The sequence below is a fragment of the Heterodontus francisci genome, chromosome 2 (assembly GCF_036365525.1).
Source record: "Heterodontus francisci isolate sHetFra1 chromosome 2, sHetFra1.hap1, whole genome shotgun sequence".
In the NCBI taxonomy this organism is placed as follows: Eukaryota; Metazoa; Chordata; class Chondrichthyes; order Heterodontiformes; family Heterodontidae; genus Heterodontus; species Heterodontus francisci.
Window position 1 is genome coordinate 21,422,340 of NC_090372.1, and position 18,756 is coordinate 21,441,095.

An 18,756-nucleotide genomic window follows, 5' to 3' on the forward strand; every position below is an offset into this window, starting at 1 on the left:
AATAATTTTTCAGGTTGCTCAAAATCAAGCTAGATGTGGCAGAAGACAGGAATTCATGAAAAAAGTACGTTTTTTATTACTTTGCACCAGTTGTCACTTTGATTCTGATGAAGATAATGATAGATGTGTCTGGTCATCTTTGTGTTTGCATCCACCCATTGTATATGTGCATGTTGATAGCTAGAAAATGCCCATGAGCACTTGGAATATTTACATGCATTTAATAGCTTTAGGTCATGAAAAGCACTATGTAAGTGCATGTCTTTCTTTTTTTTCTTAAAGTAACATTTTGTATAACTCATTTTGTTTGCATCAGTATATTTATATCCTACTAGAAACACTCTGTTGGTGAGGATTATTCCTGTGTGTATTACAAGTGTGCTGGTTAGAATTTATACTCATACAAAATATGCACCGGATATTTGTATGAACAATCTGTTACCATCAGAGCAGCAAAATATGTTTCTCTTCCGTTCGATATTTGTACAATAAAATCTTTCTGAGTGTTACTTTGCCTTCTCCGTCAATTGGGTTTCGCCAGAGAGCTGATTACATCACCAACTGCTCCTACCCTGGAGTAATGTTTCTAGTGAGCCCCTTGTCATCTTTGGATTTCCTGCCAATTAATTTGTAAAAGGTGGGGAATCATGAACTTCCCTGTGAGCACCACTTTCCTGCCAGTCCTCCCAATCTGATTTCCGTTTCTGACAAGGCTTGCTCATTATATTTTGCCATATATAATAGATTCATCCACAAAATTCAACTGACAAAATTACTTTGCCTACATCAATAATGTCCTAAGATCCTGTTAGTTCTCCTCTTTTCAATTCTGCCTATGATAGCCTCCAGCTGCTTTTATATTTTCCATCTGTTTCTGCCACACAAGAGATTTTTTCCTAATATCTGTTACCTCTTTTGACTTGTTTACTTGTTAATAATTAAGTATATTTCTGGATTTCTGCCAATGTCTGTTGGTGAATTTTTTTTTTAACGAGTCCAAAAGTAACAAAAGTTTATTTTTTTTTCCCTTTCACCTTTGTACTCATTATGATGAAGGAAGTTAGTGCTAGACATTGGAACTCTACCCATTTCAGGAACCTGCGGCTGGATTTTCACTCAGGGATCAGGAACCAGAAACGGGGGTTGGCTCTGGGTCCCAACACTGCACGGCATGTTTTAAGCAATTAAAGTACAGGGAGCAGGCCCGCCATCCAATCAACGACAGCAGGCGGCCTCCCGACGCTGGAAGGCTAATGGGAGGTCCTCCAGCACCCAGTGATCAGCAGCCCCACCAGCCGAGGCAGGAGCTGCCGATTTGAAGTTGCAGGCTGTGAGGCAGAAGACCAGGTAAGTTTATTTTCATTTGTAAAACGTCCACAGCTGCCTGGCCATGATTCTGAAGGGCCAACCCATCCAGGGGATGACCACTGGCTGTAGCTGTGGCCTGGTGGCCATTATGGATTGCTCGGGGGGTGTGGGGGGGCGAGAGGAGAGGTCCCTCACATGATTCATCTTTCCCCCTCCCCACCTCCCACCCTAAAGCCCACCATGTTGGCCTGGATGTGGTTCAAGCTGATGTGGGCTGCCCGCATTGCCGATTGGAAATTCCTATCGATGCAGGAACGGGGCGTTAATAGGCCCTGTAATTAACATAAATTGGCCACAATTGGCTACCTGCTCGGAAGTGGTGGGCAGCTGATCCAACCCGGAGCAGCACTCATTCAAAATGGCATGCCGTTGGGAGCATGGCAGCAAACTGGCATGGAAGCCGGTGGCACCAAATTACAGCCTGCCCGCTTTGATCCAGACCCCAAACCCTTTTAAAAAATACAGCCCCTGGTGTCAGTATTAGAAACAGGATTCCTTGGTCAGATATAGCACAGTTTGATGTAGACTAAAGCTCTCTTTACTCTTCCCAACAATGTATCTCAATTATCTCCTACTTGAGCAGTGCGACACTTTCCATACCAGGTAGTCTTTGCCTCTCTGAGTGAGATTGCCAATTTGTGTGGATAGTTGTGCACTACACTCCTGTGCTCACCATAAACTGGGTTGAAACTGCTCAGAGTTATATCAGATAGGACCCTTACAGCCAATAGAAAGAGGACTGCCCATCTCATCAGTTAAGGCTGAATCTGAGCCCAGGTCCCAAAGTTAAAGGACAGTGTCTAATTACTGCATCATACAGTTCCGCATAAACTAATTTTCATAGCCTCTATTAGAGGATCTAAGTTTGTCCCTGGGTTTTAGAAACTCAGAAGGTCGTTTCAGCACTGTCTTTTGAGGCATCCTAGAAAGTACAGCATGCCAGCTAAGCGACACTAGCCCATGAGCAACATAGTTGAGGAAATCAATCCAAAAGGACTAGCAGCCTGCGATCAGAGCCAGGGAGGGAAATTCAACTCCGGTGCCAGTGCAAAATGGGCAATCATGGGTTGCCCACCAATTATATGCCCCATCTATTATGCATACTGTCTGTTACAAGCCCTGTCCATTATATACCCCATTATTCATCTCACCTGTTATACACCCCTGCCCTGTCAAAAATTTATGCTTTGTGGACCAGTTGCATAAGAGCTACTTTAAGGCAGCTCAAAAGGTACAGTACAAATGTCGCATTTTAAAAAGTATGGTAAAAGTTCAACAGAGTCCTATCTCTGGAAGAGCAAGTGTTTTGTGAAAAGTCTTCCACATTATTTTGTCCTTGTCTTGCCAGTGTTCACCTACAATTGATGAACAAAATGGCCCGATGTATGAGCAGCACTCAGAATCTGTGCAGTCATTTAATCTACATGCATGTTAAATGTCAGCTTTCATTTGTTCTTGGGATGTGGGCATTGCTGGCGATACTGGCATTTATTGTCCTTCCCTAGTTGCTCTGAGGTGGTGGTGGCAGGCCGCCTTCTTCAAAGCAATTCGATACACCTGCGTGTCTTGCTCGGACACTTCTGAGTCAACCACGATGGAGTGGGACTGGAGTCACATATTGACCAGACCAGGTAAGGACAGCAGGTTTCCTTCACCAAAGGGCATTAGTGAGCCAGTTCGGTTTTTAGAACAATCAACAGCTTCATTGTTTCTTTTACTGATAGCAGCTTTTTATTTCTAGTTAAACAGAATTCAAATTCATGATGGGATTTGAACTCATGTTCTCTGTGATTATTAGTCTAGGTCTCTGGATTACTAGACCAGTAAAATAACCAGTACGCCATTAGATGTATTTTATTTTCCAGCAGAGGTACATAAACAGCTGATGGATCTTTCATATGTATAGGAAGAATTAATGAACTTGGCACAAATTAGAATTGAAAGACTCAGTGGCTTTTATTATATGTGATGTTCATATTATAAGAAGTATGTTAAACACCTGTTCCAACATTTCTGATCAATCTTAGCATGACTTGAAATTTCTGAAAACACCTGAAAAGTAAAATCAAATGCAAACATAACACTTGGCTAATCGAAGTTCACAGCCAAAATTGAAGACCAAGCAATAGCAGACTCTAAAAATGGCCGGCTTAAACATCTATTTAAATGTCAAGAGCTAAAAGTATCAGGGAAGCATGTCTATTCATTCTAGTGGGATTCACTACAAATGCACCCAAGCCCATTTAATCCACCTTCATTTTCAGAAGAACACAAGAACACAAGAAATAGACCATATGGCCCATTGAGCCTGCTCTGACATTCAATACAATCATGGCTAATCTTGGGCTTCAATTCCACTTTCCTGCCCACTCCCCACATCCCTTGATTCCCTGCGAGACCAAAAATCTATCTATCCCAGCCTTAAATGTATTCAATGATGGAGCATCCACAACTCTCTGGGGTAGAGAATTCCAACGATTCACAACCCTTTGAGTGTAGTAATTTCTCCTCATCTCAGTCCTGAATAATTCACCCCTTATCCTGAGACTATGTCCCCGTGTTCTAGATTCCCTGACCAGTAGGAACAATCTCTCAGCTTTTACCCTATCAGCCCTTTCAGAATCTTGTATGTCTCAATTAGATCACCTCTCATTCTTCTAAACTCCAGAGAATATAGGCCCAATTTACTCAATCCCTCATCATTGGATAACCCCCTCAGCCCAGGGACCAATTCAGTACATCTTCGCTGCACTGCCTCCAGTGCAAGTATATCCTTTCTTAAATGTGGAGACCAAAACTGCACACTGTTTTCCAGGTGCAGTCTCACCAAAGCCCTGTACAATTTTAGCAAGACTTCTTTATCCCTGTACTCCAATCCCCTTGCAATAAAGACCAACATGCCATTTGCCTTCCTAATAGCCTGCAGCACCTGCATGTTAACTTTGTGGGTTCCTTTGTGTGTACCCCCAAGTCTCTCTGAACAACAACACTTACCAGTTCCACACCTTTTAAAAAATATTCTGCTTTTCCATCTTTACGACCAAAGCACACAATTTTGGGCTGTACAGTGGCGCAGTGGTTAGCACTGCAGCCTCACAGCTCTAGTGACCTGGGTTCAGTTCTGGGTACTGCCTGTGCAGAGTTTGCAAGTTCTCCCTGTAACCATGTGGGTTTCTGTTGGGTGCTCTGGTTTCCTCCCACAGCCAAAGACTTGCAGGTTAATAGGTAAATTGGCCATTATAAATTGCCCCTAGTGGTGGTAGGAGAATGGTGGGGATGTGGTAGGGAATATGGGATTAATGTAGGATTAGTATAAATGGGTGGTTGTTGGTTGGCACAGACTCGGTGGACTGAAGGGCCTGTTTCAGTGCTGTATCTCTCTATAACTTCACACTTCCCTACATTATACTCCATTTTCCATCTTGTTGCTATCTGTGTGGATGTCAATAGGAAACTCTAAATCAATAGGAAGTGCCCGTAACTGCCTAGCCAACTAAACATAAGCCTTGTTAGATTGGTTGATGGTATTTCAGACTTAAATCCTGTTTGTTTCAGTGATACTTGACTAGAATGCATGCTCAAAATAGCTTAGATGCAGAGTACAAGTGTCATTAAAGGTCATCTAGACTAAGAACAATCGCTTCTCCACAACTATTTCACTTGACATTCAATGCATACCATCACCCTTCCTCTATTTTTCTTTCCAGTTTCAATAATAACCTTATTTTAATGTTTACAATGCAGCATCTCATATATAATGCCAGTTGAATTCAGATGGACATACACAAATTCACTGCTATAGAATGGTGCATAACAGAAAGTGTAGCAGATTTAATCAGTACAATACAGGCAACATCTTAACCAGTGAGAAGTATCAAGTTGCCAATAGAAAACCTTGAAAGTTTGAATGTAATATTAGTATTGTTGGCAAGTATTTTCTTCTGCAGGGAAATTATTTTTAAACATGCATGTTGAATAGCAACAAAAACTTATATTTCTCCAGCACCTTTAACATAATAAAACATCCCAAGGCGTTTCACAGCAGCATTATGAAACAAAGTATGACACCGAGCCACAAAAGGAGATATTAGGTCAGATGACCAAACGCTTGGTCAAAATGATAGGTTTTAATGAGCATCTTAAAGGAGGAAAGTGAGGTGGAGAGGCAGAGGTATAGGGATGGTATTCCAGAGCTTGAGGCCGAGGTAACTGAAGGCACAGCCACAAATGGTGAAATGATTTAAATCAGGGATGCACAAGAGGTCAGAAATAGAGAAGCGCAGATATCTTGTACAGTTGTGGTCTGGAGGAGATTACAGAGCTAGGGAGGGGTGAGGTCTTGGAGGGATCTGAGTACAGGAGCAAGGATGTCTTACTGAAGTTATACAGGGCCTTGGTGAGACCATATCTGGGGTATTGTGTGCAGTTTTGGTCTCTTTATCTGAGGAAGGATGGTCTTGCCATGGAGATTTACTAGACTGATTCCTGGGATGGCAGGATTGATGTATGAGGAGATATTGGGTCAACGAGGCCTACATTCACTAGAGTTTAAAAGAATGAGAGAGGATCTCATAGAAACCTATAACATTCTTGCAGGACTAGACAAGCTAGATGCAGGGAGGATATTCCCAATGGCTGGGGAGTCCAGAACCAGGGGTCACAGTCTCAGGATATGTGGTATGCCATTTAGAACCGAGATGAGGAGAAATTTCTTCATTCAGAGGGTGGTGAACCTGTGGAATTCTGTACCACAGAAGGCAGTGGAGGCCAAGTCATTAAATACATTTAAGAAAGAGATAGATATATTTCTTAATGCCAAAAGAATCAAGGGACATGCGGAGAAAGCAGGAACAGGATACGGAATTAGACGATCAGCCATAATCTTTTAATGAATGGCCAAATGGGTCGAATGGCCTACTCCTGCTCCTGTTTTCTATGTTTCTAAGAATTGAAAACAAGAATGAGAATTTTAAAATCAAAAGGTTGATTGACTAGGAACCAATGTAGTTCAGCAAGCACAGGAATGATAGGGGAATGGGACTTGCTGCAAGTTAAGGCATGGGCAGCAGAGTTTAGGCTGACCTCAAGTTTACAGAGAGCGGAACTTGGGAGACCAGCCAGGAGTGCATTGGAATAGTCAAGTCTAGAGGTAACAAGGGCATGAATGAGGGTTTCAGCAGCAGATGAGCTGAGCCAGGGATGAAGTTGGGTGATGCTACGGGATGGAAATAGGTGGCCTTAGTGATGGCACGAATATGAGGTCAGAATCTCAGCTCTGGGTTAAATGTGACACCAAGGTTTACCTAGAAGCCTCCCCATGCAGTGGTGGGCCCTCCCAATGTGGGGAAAATGCATGCGGGGGTAGGAAGTGGCCCTTAATTGGCTGGGCGGCTGCGCCCCTAAGGTTCCCACTGCTGGCAATATGCCATGGTAGCGGGAAGAGGTTGGGTTCCCCTCCTGAAGCTTCCTGCTGCCACATTGCCAGCCCTACTGCCTCCCTGCTGATCTCCAAAGGGCTGGAAAAATGCAGCCCTCAGTGAAGGAATGAATTTTTACTCAACGGGGAAAAGGACAAAGACTGGAGATTGACACCAAAGTACATGACCAGAAAGAAGTCCTAATCCTTTGGTAACCTACTATATTGATTCTTCTAAAGTTTTAATTAAGACTGGCCAATTGGGAGAGAGCTGAAACCAGTGACATGGCTCATCAGCAAGCAGTTAAGAGTTGCTGCAGGACTAGGGTCACATGTACACCGAGATTTTCTTCCTGAAAGGATATTAGTGAACCAGACAGGTTTGTATGACAATCAGTGATATCTTCATCGCACCACTACTGACAGTCGCTTCCAATTCCAGATTTTTATTAATTATATTAGAGACGGCACAGTGGTGCAGTGGTTAGCACCGCAGCCTCACAGTTCCAGCGACCCGGGTTCAATTCTGAGTATTGCCTGTGTGGAGTTTGCAAGTTTTGTCTGTGTCTGCGTGGGTTTCCTCCGGGTGCTCCGGTTTCCTCCCACATGCCAAAAACTTGCAGGTTGATAGGTGAATTGGCCATTATAAATTGCCCCTAGTATAGGTAGGTGGTAGGGAAATATAGGAACAGGTGGGGATGTGGTAGGAATATGGGATTAGTGTAGGATTAGTATAAATGGGTGGTTGACGGTTGGCACAGACTCGGTGGGCCGAAGGGCCTTTTTCAGTGCTGTATATTTAAATTTAAATTCCACCAGCTACTCTGGTAGGATTTGAACCCCCTGTCCCAGAGTATTAGCTTAGAGCTTCACAATTACTAGTCTAGTGACATTACCACTACACCACCATAATTGTTGGGGGGGTGGGGGGAACTGAGTTGAGTCTACTTCTGCACCTGAAAAAAACAGAAATATTTTATAAAATTTAATTTAAAAAGTTAATACTGTGTTTCTTGTATTTGCATATTTCCATAATAATGGAACAGATCCTTGATCTCTTAATTCTAGCAGCTGGTAGATAATATGTTTTGCAACAAGCTTGGTCTTTACAATCTAAAAAAAAAAGTTATATCCAAAGTATTGCACCACTGTCATACCCAAGAGAAAACTGAATTTTCACACTTGCTTAATTTTTGAGTGATTAATGGATTTTTTTTTTTTTGCAGGTCTTTGAGAATGGTTTTAAAGCAATACTGTTGCTGATGGAGAAGGGATGAAACATTTGGAACATAACTTTTATTGTAATGAAACCAGTTGCCTTCAGTGATGTGGCATTTCCCCAAAATCCAACTGCTTATAAATGACCATGTTTCACCCAATGTTTCAAGTTTTTTATACTTTTCCTCACAGCTCCTTAGAAAGGTTCCTTAAAAAGACCTTTATTTTGTGAAAGTCTCTCCGCTCTATGATTCTATTGACAAAAGAGCAGTGGGGAGTAGGACTAATTGGATAGCTCCTTCAAAGATGGGTCGAATGGCTTCCTGTGCTACCAGATCTTATGATTTTATGATGCAGTATGATACACTCCCCTGCTCTGCATTTACTTATCCTGAGCTGGGATTCTGTGGGAAGCAGTTGCCTTTCAGTAACTCATGCAATTGGCCATTATCCGTGTGACTTTTGATGGTGAGTACTGATAGGGTCTTTTACTGTAATGTGGAGGAACAAAGACAGAAAACTACGACGTGTCTCACAACATCACAGCTAAACCTAATCTAGTCAGGCCCACTTTCCAGTCTGGTTCACTAGACAGCAATCAGAAACAAAAGAGGTGCACACAATTGTAATATCCCCTCCTGCTACACTGGATGACACCAAGTAATCCATGGCATGGCAGGGAAAAACTTTGGATTTTTCTGGTCTATGTCGCTAATAAACAGTGGGTCTGAAGCTCTGGCTGGTTCATGGCCCAGCACAGGCAGAATCTCCTGAGAAGGAATGTAATTTGTGCTGAAAACTAGGTTTACCAGTATTCCATCCCATTTACAGAAGTCAATGAAATTATTGTGGTGGGAGGGAGAGGAGAATCTTCCATTTCCACAACCACTGGAACCACCCTCCTCCCCCTCCCCCCAGCCTCACACCCACCGCTCAACATCAGAATGCTGTGTCTGGGGAGGTTTGGAATTCTCCACTCTCCTCCACCATTTCAATCACACAGTTAGAACAAAGAACAGTACAGCACAGGAACAGGCCATTCAGCCCTCCAAGCCTGCGCCGATCTTGATGCCTGCCTAAACTAAAAGCTTCTGCACTTCCGGGGACCGTATCCCTCTATTCCCATCCTATTCATGTATTTGTCAAGATGCCTGTTAAACATCGCTATCGTACCTGCTTCCACCACCTCCCCCGGCAGCAAGTTCCAGGCAATCACCACCCTCTGTGTAAAGAACATGCCTCGCACATCCCCTCTAAACTTTGCCCCTCGCACCTTAAACCTATGTCCCCTTGTAACTGGCTCTTCCACCCTGGGATAAAGCTTCTGACTATCCACTCTGTCCATGCCGCTCATAACTTTGTAAACCTCTATCATGTCGCCCCTCCACCTCCGTCGTTCCAGTGAAAACAATCCGAGTTTTTCCAACCTCTCCTCATAGCTAATGCCCTCCAGACCAGGCAACATCCTGGTAAACCTCTTCTGTACCCTCTCCAAAGCCTCCACGTCCTTCTGGTAGTGTGGTGACCAGAATTGCACGCAATATTCTAAGTGTGGCCTAACTAAAGTTCTGTACAGCTGCAGCATGACTTGCCAATTTTTATACTCTATGCCCCAATCGATGAAGGCAAGCATGTCGTATGCCTTCTTGACTACCTTATCCACCTGCGTTGCCACTTTCAGTGACCTGTGGACCTGTACGCCCAGATCTCTCTGCCTGTCAATACTCCTAAGGGTTCTGCCATTTACTGTATACATCCCACCTGCATTAGATCTTCCAAAATGCATTACCTCACATTTGTCCGGATTAAACTCCATCTGCCATTTCTCCGCCCAAGTCTCCAACCGATCTATATCCTGCTGTATCCTCTGACAATCCTCATCACTATCCGCAACTCCACCAACCTTTGTGTCGTCCGCAAACTTACTAATCAGACCAGCTACATTTTCCTCCAAATCATTTATATATACTACCATTATTTCCCTTTTTAGTTTGGTTCAGGTAATATTGCCAAGAATATTAAGCTTGGGGTCTTGCTTTTTAGCTTTCTCCTCAACTCATCATATTCTCAGTGTCGGACCCTTTTCTCCATCATCCTGTGTTCATTTTTCTGTGAATTCCAACTACTTACTGGCTGTTCATTCAACCTTCCAATAGCCTGTCTGATCACTCCTTGATATCCTTTACCCCAGCAGTAGAGGATATCAGCCCATTCTTGACTCCAGTCTTACATAGCTATCCCCTTGATTGTTACAGACTGTCCCTTAGATGCATTGACGGGGGGGGGGGGGGGGGGCAATAAAGGAGAATAAATAAGGATTGATTCAGAAAAATGATTGTCAGTTCTAACAGATTAGATGAATTATTGCTGCTTAAGGTACATAAGTGGCCTCGAATGTGCAATGATGCCTTGAGGCTTCAGTTTCTTATCTTGTAATTTCTTTGGCCCTGTGATCAATAGATGACTACAGCTGCATTCCGTCACTATCAAAATTTGAATAATACATGTGCTGTGTCTGTTTTCTGTTCTCTGCAGGATGGGTTCACCTGAATATGTTTCTGTTATAGTGGGGCCTACTTGCCATTAACTCCAATCATTGGTTTGGATATTTTGGGAAGGTTTTTTCAATGTACTGGACATTGACATTTGATGGTTAAAAAAAAGCAAAATACTATAGATGCTGGAAATCAGAAATAAAAACAGAAAGTGCTGGAAATCCTCAGCCGGTCTGGCAGCATCTGTGGAGTGAGAAACAGAGTTAACGTTTGTGAAAGGTCATTGATCTGAAACGTTAACTCTGTTTCTCCCTCCACAGATGCTGCCAGACCAGCTGAGGATTTCTAGCACTTTCTGTTTTTATTAACGTTTAATGGTTGATTTCCATGTGGTGAAATTAATCCCATTGAACTTAATTTCTGAACCAAACACATAAAAGAAAATAATTTTCATTCATATAACCCCTTTCACAACCTCAGGATGTGTAGCCACAGCTGTAATGTTGGCAATGTAGCAGCCAATTTGTGCACAGCAAGGTCCCACAACAGCATTATAATTATGACGAGATAATGTGATGTTAAGTGGGAGATAAATATTGGCCTGGACACGAGGGTGAAGGCCCTTGCTCCTCTTTGAATTGTGCCATGAGATCTTTAACAATCACCTGAGAGGGCATACAGGGCCTCACTTTAACGTCTCATCTGAAAGATGGCACCTTTAACAGTGCAGTAGTGCCTTCAGTACTGTACTGGTGGTGTCATGCAAAATTTGGTACTCAAGTTCCTGGAGTGGGTTTTAAACTCATGATCTTCTGACTCAGAGGCAAAAGTGCTACCACTGAACCAGACCCAAAACCAGTGCACAGTATTGAGTTTCTGAAAGAAAAGCTAGAAGTTATATTGTGGGTACAATTGCACCCCCCTCCCCCCCCACCACCCCCACTCCAGTGTGTTTAATGTAGATGAGGCTGAGGGAACTAGTTGGTAAACATGCTGATGGTGCTCTGACCTCACATAAATGTTCTGGAGTTGGTACACATGACATTTAAAAAATGTGAATCTTTTAAAGATTTATTTACTCAAAAGTGCAATTAATCCATTAATGGATTAACAAATTTTTCTTGGCAATAGTCATAATTTCATTTACATAGCCAAGTACCGTGCACTTCTGTATGAAACATTGATTGTATTGTTGAGAAAGTTTGACGTAAAGTTTGAGGTGATGAGTACAATGAAAGGGTTTTTTGCCCTCCTCATCACCTAAAGAAGTCTACTTTTAGAGATAAATTGATCACTACAGTTCTTGTGTGTTCACAAGGTACATTATCGACAATTGTGATCATTATCATGTGAATGAGTTGGTTTGGCTCATTCTCCCCGCTCAAACGCAGAGGGTAATTTTATCAATTCACACCCTCAGAGGGAGTCTCACTTGCTGGATACACACAAACTCATAAAATTACCCCTAATGTCAGGGAAGCACTGTCCAGGTGGAACTTAAAAATGCTGTGGGACTTTTGGAAGAAGAACAAGATTTCTCGATGCACTGGACAACGTTTCTCCTTCAATCAACACCATAGATTAACTGCCTAATCGTGTCATTTTTTTGTGTCTCTGGCGAGACTAGCATTAATTCCCATCCCTAATTGCCCTTGAGAAGGTGGTGTTGAGCGCCTTCTTGAATCGTTACAGTCCATGTGAGGTAGGTACACCCGCAGTGCTGTTAGGAAGGGAGTTCCAGGATTTGGACCCAGCAACAGTAAAGGAACGGCGATATTGTTCCAAGTCAGGATGGTGTATGGCTTGGATGGGATCTTGCAGGTGGTGGTGTTCTCATGCATCTGCTACCCTTGTCCTTCTAGGTGGTAGAGGCCATGGGTTTGGAAAGTACTGTCAAAGGAGCCTTGGTGTGGTGCTGCAAAGCATCTTGTAGATGGTACACACTGCTGCCACTGTGCATCAGTGGTGGAGGGAGTGAATGTTTGCGGTTGGGGTGCCAATCAAGATGGTTGCTTTGTCCTGGATGGTGTTGAGCTTCTTGAGTGTTGTTGGAGCTGCACCCATCCAGGCAAGTGGAGAGTATTCCATCACACTCCTGACTTGTGCCTTGCAGATGGTGGACAGGTGAGTTACTCGCCGCAGGATTCCTAGCCTCTGACCTGCGTTTATAGCCACGGTATTTATATGGCTACTCCAGTTCAGTTTCTGGTAGCCATATAAATCATTTCATTACTGTTTGTGCTATTTTGCTGTACACAAAATGGCTGCTGCATTTGCACTTCAAAATAATTAATTACCTCTGGAACTCTTTGGGTTTTTGTGATAAAGTATGATATACATATACATTTTCCTTTCTAGAACATTCTAGCTGAATGTTCTCAGTGTACTGATAGCGCATTAAGTGAGAAATGATGATTTCTCTCTTATTTCAACTCATTAACAGGGAAGTATTTTCCTATGAAGGTGGGAGAATTGCATCAAAAGAATCCTCAGATATCTTGTCGGAGCAGAAGAGCAACCTATAAGTCACAAAGATCACAAAAGTCAATACAGATTAGTCTAGTTCATCCTTTCCTAGAAACCTATGAGTACTCCCATCACAACATACTCTGTCTCTTCAATTCTGATGAAAGGTGACAGACCTCAACCTGACCTCACCAAGCGGCGGGGCCTTCATTTCAATATTAAAATGCTTTAAAATAAATATTAATGAATTTACCTGGACCAGGCAGCCGTCCCACGGCAATATTACGGGCGCTGGCAGCAACTCACGTGCGTTCGGAACTCCAAATGGAGTTCCGAGGTGAGACACTGGTGGGGAGGGGGAAGGAGTGCATATTTCAGGGTGGGAGGTGTGGGGGAGCTGGGAAGCACTTTCTGTTGGCTGTGGGTATGGTGGGAAGGGGACGAAGAGCAAATATTACGAGGTTGGGCAGTGGAGGGAAGGTCGCAATGGCAATAGAGTTTATTCAGGGTTGGTGGCCCTAAAACAGACATTGGGGGGGAGTTGAAAGGGTCTCCAGGTTGTAATAAAATTTTAATAACAAATGGACACAAATTTCCCTTTAAATATTACAATTTAATCTAAGGGCTTGATCCCCTTTAAAAATGGCACCGGCGCCTGCGCGCTTTTGGGCGGCCGCCCCCTTACATCAACGGGGACTGCTGCTCCGCACCTTCCATTTAAATGAGCCCCCGCGCGAAATATCGCGGGGACTCAGGAGCGGCGCTTCTGTGTCGGAAGGGCCACCGACTTCAAAGTGTGCTCCTGCAAAGTGCAGCGCACTAATAAAATTCAGCCCATTAAGTTTGCTTTTCTCTCCACAGATGCTGCCTGACCTGCTGAGTATTTCCAGCACTTCCTGTTTTTATCTTCAATTACACCATTGGTTTTGCCTCCATTACTCTATTTGAAGGACCATTCCACATATTAATCACTGTTTTTTTGAAGAAATACTTCCTCACATTTGATCCACTTTTGCCTTTCACTAGTTTGGAATGCGACCAACAATTTACCTTTAATGGATGGTATCATTCACCGAGTAACTAATGACCATTCACTGCGAGCATGCAGGTTTGATGACATGATATAAATGGTGCAATGTTACCCTGCTGGGGTAGATAACCATCATCAGACAGGTGAGGATTGGTGATAGGTCTCCACATGGAAAAAACTATATCCTGATACAAAGAGCTCATTATGGTCATAATTCAGGCCTATTGCGCATCCCTGACCTTAATTGCTTCATTGTTGGCAGTTGTGCCTTCAGCTGCCAAGGACCTAAGTTCTGGAATTCCCTCCCTAAACTTCGCCTTATCGCTATCTCGTGTTTCTCCTTTAAGACATTCCTTAAAACCTACCTTCTTTGACCAAGCTTTTGGTTACCTGTCCTAATATCTCCTTATGTGCCTCGCTTTCAATTTTCTTAGGCAAGGCTCTTATGAAACACCTTCAAACATTTCACTATGTTAAGGGTGCAGAGAGGTTGTTAAGGTTTGTGTAGATGACAGCGCTGCTGGTTTGTGCAATGATTTTGACATTCATCAAGTGAAAATCATACAATAGGGAACAGCTGATCAAGTTAGCACAAGAGGTATTTGCGACATTTTGAATTCTGCCATGTAAGGACCTCGGAAGCCTAACACATCTATCCCATTTCAGGCACCAGCTGCACTTCTTCCTTCAGGACCCTGGCTAATTACACCTTTCTTTTTCCAAATCCTTTTCAGTTGGGCCGGATTCAACAAGTGTAAACTGGTCTTGTCGATTGGCTCTGAGTTGTATTGTGAGGTAACGCTAAAGTGGTCCAAATATCTAAATCATTGGTATAAACCCCATAAGATCTGCTCTGTTCATTTCTACCTGACAAATCTGCACAATCAGGTAAACCCACATAAGAATACAGGTTTCATGTAACTTGACTGAATTTAAAAACTTGACCAAATTTTATACCAAATGTTTTGCAAGGCCAGAAGTATTTTCAAAGTAACCTGTTAAAAGCTGAAGACTTATTTTTCACAGATAAACAAGAATCATTGGACTGTGACAGAGAGTAGAATTTTGAGACCATGGTATATCTGGCCAAGAGGCCCATAGTGATAAAATAGGGCTAAAACAGCAGACAACGATGCTTCGAAGCTGTGTAAGTCCTTCGGTTAAACTATCCTTAATTAATAAAGACTTGCTGGAATGCAAAAGTGAATTGGTGTGTGGGCCTTAGTGAAAACACTTATATTTCAATAGGCTGATAAGAAATGAGAACAGCTCAATTGGATAACCATATGAATAGCTCTGAACGTAAATAACTGATAACATGCCAATATGAACAATGAAACCCAGAAAGCTGTTTTGAAGGCCAGAAAAAGAGATACTTCAAAGGAGTAATAAAGCTGGTCATAGAAGACGGTACAGGATGAGATCAGAAGGTGTTGTAAAACTTCATTGATTAAGACTTCAGGAACTCATGAAAGGTTGATAATGTCAGGGCGGGCTTTAACTCCATGGTTCAAACAAAGAACTTGACTCTGTATAATTTATATTATGAAAAACTTTTACAGGACTGTAAGGTCCTGTCAGAATTTCACAGAATTGATACAGCGCAGAAGGAGGCCACTCGGTCTGTTGTGTCTGTGCTGGCTCTCTGTAAGAGCAATTTACTTAGTGCCACTCACCCGTCTTCTCCCGATAGCCCTGCACATTCTTTCTTTTCAGATAACAATCCAATTCCCTCTTGAATCTCTTGATCGAATCTGCCTCCATCACACTCTCAGGTAGTGCATTCCAGATCCTAACCACTCGCTGCATGAAAAAGTTTTTCCTCATGTTGCCATTGCTTCTTTTATGAATTTCCATTAAATCTGTGGCAGCAGTGTGTACCATCTACAAGATGCACTGCAGCAATGCACCAAGGCTCCTTAGACAGCACCTTCCAAACCCACGACCTCTACCAACTAGAAGGACAAGGGCAGCAAATGCATGGGAACACCACCACCTGCAAGTTCCCCTCAAAGTCACACACCATCCTGACTTGGAACTATATCGCTGTTCCTTCACTGTCGCTGGGTCAAACTCCTGGAACTCCCTTCCTAACAGCACTGTAGGTATACCTACCCCAAATGGACTGCAGCGGTTCAAGAAGGCAGCTCACCACCACCTTCTCAAGGTCAATTAGGGATGGGCAATAAATGCTGGCCTGGCCAGTGACACCTACATCCATGAATGAATAAAAAAAAAATCATAACCTCCCTGCTCTTATATTCTATGCCTCGGCTAATAAAGGCAAGTATCCCATTTTCCTTCCTAACCACCTTATCTACCTGTGCTGCTGCCTTCAGTGATCTATGGACAAGTACACCAAGGTTCCTCTGACCCTCTGTACTTCCTAGCATCCTACCATCTATTGTATATTCCCTTGCCTTGTTCGTCCTTCCAAAATGCATCACCTCACACTTCTCAGGATTAAATTCCAATTGCCACAGCTCCGCCCATCTTTACCATCCCATCTATATCATCCTGTAATCTAAGGCTTTGCTTCTCATTATTTACGACATCACCAATTTTCATGTCATCTGCGAACTTACTGATCATACCTCCTGTATTCACTTCTAAATCATTAATGTACACTACAAACAGCAAGGGACCCAGCACCGATCCCTGTGGTACACCACTGGCCACAGGCTTCTAATCGCAAAAACAACCCTCGACCATTACCCTCTGCCTCCTGCAACTAAGCCAATTTTGGATCCAATTTGCCAAATTGCCCTGGATCCCATGAGCTCTTACCTTCTTAACCAATCTCCCATGCGGGCCCTCATCAAAAGCCTTACTGAAGTCTATGTAGACTACATCAACTGCTTTACCCTCAACTACACATCTACTCACTGCTTCGAAAAATGCAATCAAGTTAGTTAGACATGCTCTCCCCCTGACAAAGCCATGCTGACTATCCCTGATTAATCCCTGCCTCTCCAAGTGGAGATTAATCCTGTCCCTCAGAATTTTTTCCAATATTTTCCCAACCACTCATGTTAGACTCACCGGCCTGTAATTACCTGGTTTATCCCTGATGCAATTCTTGAATAATGGTCCCACATTCACTGTCCTCCAATCCTCTGGTACCTCTCCTGTGGCCAGAGAGGATTTGAAAATTTGTGTCAGAGCCCCATGCAATCTTGTCTCACATAACAGCCTGGGTTACATCTCATCTGGGCCTGGGGAATTATCCACCTTTAAGCCCACTAAAACAACTAATACCTCCTCCCTTTCAATGCTAATATGTTCAAGTATATCACAATCCCCCTCCCTGATCTCTACACCTACACCGTCCTTTTCCATAGTGAACACAGATGAAAAGTAATCATTTAAAACCTTACCTTTGTCCTCCGGCTCCACACACAGATTGCCACTTTGGTCCCTAATGGGCCCTACTCTTACCCTGGTTATCCTCTTGCCCTTAATATACTTATAAAATGCCTTAGGATTTTCCTTTATCTTGCCTGCCAGTGTTTTTTCATGTCCCCTCTTCACTCTCCTAATTACTAACAGCACAAAATGAGCTCTATAATTTAATTTGTCACAAGAAAAGTCAAGGTTGAGAAAAGTGGCACCTCACCCAATCTTGGAATTCAACTAGGTTTTAAATTCTATTAATGTCTTTGTGATTCTGATTCCTCACTTTGTATTTGTCACTCTTTGAGTATTGATTTTTTTTTCCAATGTGAATTCTAAATTCATCTTTTACTAACTTACACTTTTGTTTTTTTGTCCACCTGACCTTATTTACCTTGAAGTAATGTTATATCTGTAGCATATGTTGCCTTATGTACCTCAGTGAATACAATGCTTACATAAGAACATAGGAGCAGGAGTAGGCCATTCAGACCATTGAGCTTGCTCTGCCATTCAATATGATTATGGCTGATCATCCACTTCAATGCCTTTCCCCCCCACTATGCCCACATCCCTTTTTGTCATTGTTATTTAGAAATCTGTCAAACTCTGCTTCAAACATACTCAATGACTGAGCTTCCACAGCCCTCTGGGGTAGAGAATTCTAAAGATTCACAACCCTCTGAATAAAGAAATTTCTCTTCATCTCAGTCCTAATTGGCTTCCCCCTTATTTTGAAATTGTGTCCCTTGGTTCTAGACTCCGCAACCAGAGGAAACATCTCACCTACACCCACCCTGTCTATCCCTTTAAGTATTTTGTCGGTTTCAGTGAGATCACTTCTCATTCTTCGAAACTCTAGAGGATACAGGCCCAGTTTCCCCAATTTATCTTCATAGGACAGTCCCGCCATCCTGGGAACAAGTCTGGTTTACCTTCACTGCACTCCCTCTATGGCAATAATATCATTCCTAAGGTATCGGGACCAAAACTGCACACAGTACTCCAGGTGCCATCTAACCAAGGTTCTAAACAATTAAAGCAAGACATCGCTACTCCTGTACTCAAATCCTCTTGCAATAAAAGCTAACATACCTTCAGTCTTCTTAATTGCTTGCTGCACCTGCATGTTAACTTTCAGTAACTTATTGACAAGGACACCCAGGTCCCTTTGTACATCTACAATTTTAATCTCTTACCATTTAAGAAATACTCTGCACATCTGTTCATTCTACCAAAGTGGATTACCTCACATTTTTCCACATTATATTCCATCTACCATGTTCTTGCCCATTCACTTAACCTGTCCAAATCCCCTTGAAGCCGCTTTGCATCTTCCTCATAACACATATTCCCACCTAGTTTTGTGT

The 18,756-nt window shown here is 42.8% G+C and overlaps 1 long non-coding RNA gene across 1 annotated transcript; it reads left to right on the forward strand.

Annotated features, from left to right (window-relative positions):
* Positions 1 to 1,046: 1,046 nt before the first annotated feature.
* LOC137379335 (uncharacterized) lies at positions 1,047 to 8,163 on the forward strand. Its single transcript, XR_010976797.1, has 2 exons — positions 1,047 to 1,347; positions 8,011 to 8,163. It is a non-coding gene; the product is annotated as an uncharacterized lncRNA (long non-coding RNA).
* Positions 8,164 to 18,756: the final 10,593 nt, after the last annotated feature.